At 36.5% G+C, this 3,075-nt stretch overlaps 1 pseudogene; it reads right to left on the reverse strand.

Moving 5' to 3' along the window:
- Window positions 1-491: 491 nt before the first annotated feature.
- On the reverse strand, window positions 492-1,578 carry LOC148946431 (uncharacterized; annotated as a pseudogene).
- Window positions 1,579-3,075: the final 1,497 nt, after the last annotated feature.

Raw genomic sequence — 3,075 nt, forward strand, 5'->3', positions numbered from 1 at the left:
AAAAAAAAAAAAAGAAAGGCACTTAGATCCATAAGGCACTAAGAGATTTAAGACTCAAAGGAGGCTAGGATATTATCTAGATCGACTAGATAGGTTGTTTGGTCAGTTTCTTCGACTTCAAATATCACTATAGAAAAGCAGTCACAACACAATATTTTATGATAACTTTATGATTAAAGTAAGGCCTGAAAAAAAAACTTGAGAACGGGGTTAATACAAAAGCCTTTGTAATCCCAAGATGAAATAATATGGACAGATAAAAAAAAAGAAGAAAGGCACTTAGTTCCATAAGGCACTAAGAGATTTAAGACTCAAAGGAGGCTAGGATATTATCTAGATCGACTAGATCGGTTGTTTGGTTAGTTGCTTCGACTCTACAAGCCCTATAAATATCACTATTGAAAAGCATTTGCAATACAATATTTAAAGATAACTTTATGATGAAAGTAAGGCCTCAAAAAGAAGCGTGAAAACTGGGTTAATACAAAAGCCTTCGTAATCCCAAGATGAAATAATACAGACGGATAAAAAAAAAGAAAGAAAGGCACTTAGATCCACAAGGCACTAAGAGATTTAAGACTCAAGGGAAGATCGACTAGATCAATTGTTTGGTCAGTTTCTTTGACTTCACAAGCCTTATAAATGTCATTATTGAAAAGCAGCATACGCTTTGTAGGCTCAAACGTCGAGCAACTAGAGCCGCATGCCGACAACCACAGCCTGAACAAAAGTATTGAGTTCAACATGGGCAAGAGCATACGGTTTCGGAGCTTGCAGTTAATGACATTCATCATAGAAAAGGACCGTTCCACTATCGGATTACTAATTGGGAAACTCAGCAGGGTCAATGCCCACTTGGCTAACTCACGAAAAAGGAAATGCCCCAACAGCATCAAGATAATGTAGGACAGCTATCCAGAACTCAGAGGAGTCTTTGGGGATTTATACTCCACAAACAAATCACCAATTAATGTCCAACAGTTTTCTCCAGTGACTCTCCAAAGTACTGAGATCAGTGATAGGAACAATTCTCAATGGCAAGTCTCCAAATTGGGGTAGAAATTGAGACAAGCAAATAACAGGGGATAAAAATTTTAGCTGTAGGAGCGAATCCAGAGCAGGAGGCATTCGTTTAAGTACCACTTTAGCCACAGCTTTCAGAAACGCAAAACACAATATTTTGATTTCGCTCTTCTGTGTATCTGAAAGTTTAGATTTGCCCAGTTCAATGAGGAACTCGTGTCCGTAATCAACTTGATCTGGTGGCAAATGATTAATTTCGAAGTCCATATTAACCATCAAAGACACTGCAGATGAGCAGAGTATCCTACGCAGGAGACTTAGTATCAAACAATGGAGCTCTTCAAAAAGACAAAATTGGTCAGCGTGTGTGTGCTGAAACAGCAAGTTGACCCTTTGAAATTTGGACAGCAATGGCTTCAAGAACACAATGAAAATTCTGTTGTGCTCATCTTGATACATAGCGTGCAGCACTCTGGCAGTATAGCAATGTTCTTTCTCTTTGGCTAGACTGAAGTGTGTGGTGAGCTCCAAGTACTGCTCATGAACGCAAACCAAGGCATTGTATCAAGAGAGCCAACGAGTATTTGAGGGAGAAATAATACGTAAGGGTGAATTTCCATCGTTTATCAACTTAAATACATGTTGATATGTCTCCCTTCTAAGGGGGCTTACATTAAACCATTTATATGTTTCGGACATCATAAACTCAAGTTTCGAAGGGAGTTCACAAACCGCCTCTAAAGCACACAGATGGAGTGAGTGGCAAACACACTTAAAAAGCTGAAGATAGGGTAAGCCATTGTCTCGTAGTAGGGTAAAAAAGGAATGGTTTACTCCGCACATGTTACTAGCACCGTCTGTGCCAATACCAATAAGGTTAATCATAGGTACTTTGCAGATATCAAGGAACTCTTTTAGTTTGTCATACAGTATAACAGTGGTAGTCGAAGGTTTTTTTCTTTATATGTTTCTTATTTAGTAGCTCTGATTTAAGACTAATAGACCTTGATTTCTGTTCTGGTAAATTTCTAGTTTAGTGGCTTTTTGCTGTCTTGGAAAATATTTGAGTCAGGTGAATGAATCTTTCAAGAATGCATCAAGATAATAATTAATAATCTCTTAGGAAAATATTTTGAAATACTTACCTCCACCTCCTACTCCCTTTAGAAGGCAACGACATTTGATGACCTAAAATAATCCTTGTGAAACCTTGCAACTTAAATAAGTAGAGATAGCACATTTTGATTGTAATTCAATTTTACTTCCTCTCCCCACCCCCCCTTTTTCAAAATATAGGCTAGCGTTGCCGCAATTCTATATTTCCAATATATCTTCTGTTTTTAGATTTTGTCATTATTGATCCACTTTTTGAGCAGATTGTTAAGACAAGAGTGAGTGTAAAAATGATCAGGAAATATGTAAGGTAAAATTTTAGACCAGCTACTTTTTGATATCTTTGAAGAGTTAGGTTAGGAAAGCAAAACTTTCAGTGATGAATCCAGGTCTAGAAACATGCTCTGGGAAGGTATTGCCATTCTACTACGTTAACCCTCTTCTTATTTCTAAGTCTTGGATTTTTGACAAAACAACATTATATCTTAATTTTGAGTTTATTTTCTCTGGTTTTAGTTTGAAAATGCAATTACTGTTATTAGAGTAGAATATTAAGCCATATCAAAGGTTTTTTTCTAAATTTAAGAAATGTATTTCCAGATCTTTGAAACTTTCCAAATTTGGACTGAGCAAAGTTGTAAAGCTAAAAACACTTTTTTTGTACTTTTTTTTAAAGCAGAAGATCTATTCTGCATGGTTTCACTTTTATAAAACAAATGTTTTTAAAGGTCATGAAAGGTCAGTGCCCTATATTGGGGAAAGGCGTAGAGATAGGTTGGCTACTTCAAAATATCTTTCAAGGACATACTTTAGTCTGTAAAGCCATCCTAGGAAGCTTCAGTTTTGTAACCTAACCTCTTCCCAAGATAACAACAAATAGCTTGTCTAGAATTTCACCATGTATAATTCAGACTAGGCTATATATTTGCATGGGCACCC

This window comes from Artemia sp. Qi Xiang Cuo, chromosome 12 (genome assembly GCF_049724085.1).
Source record: "Artemia sp. Qi Xiang Cuo chromosome 12, ASM4972408v1, whole genome shotgun sequence".
Classification (NCBI taxonomy): domain Eukaryota; kingdom Metazoa; phylum Arthropoda; class Branchiopoda; order Anostraca; family Artemiidae; genus Artemia; species Artemia sp. Qi Xiang Cuo.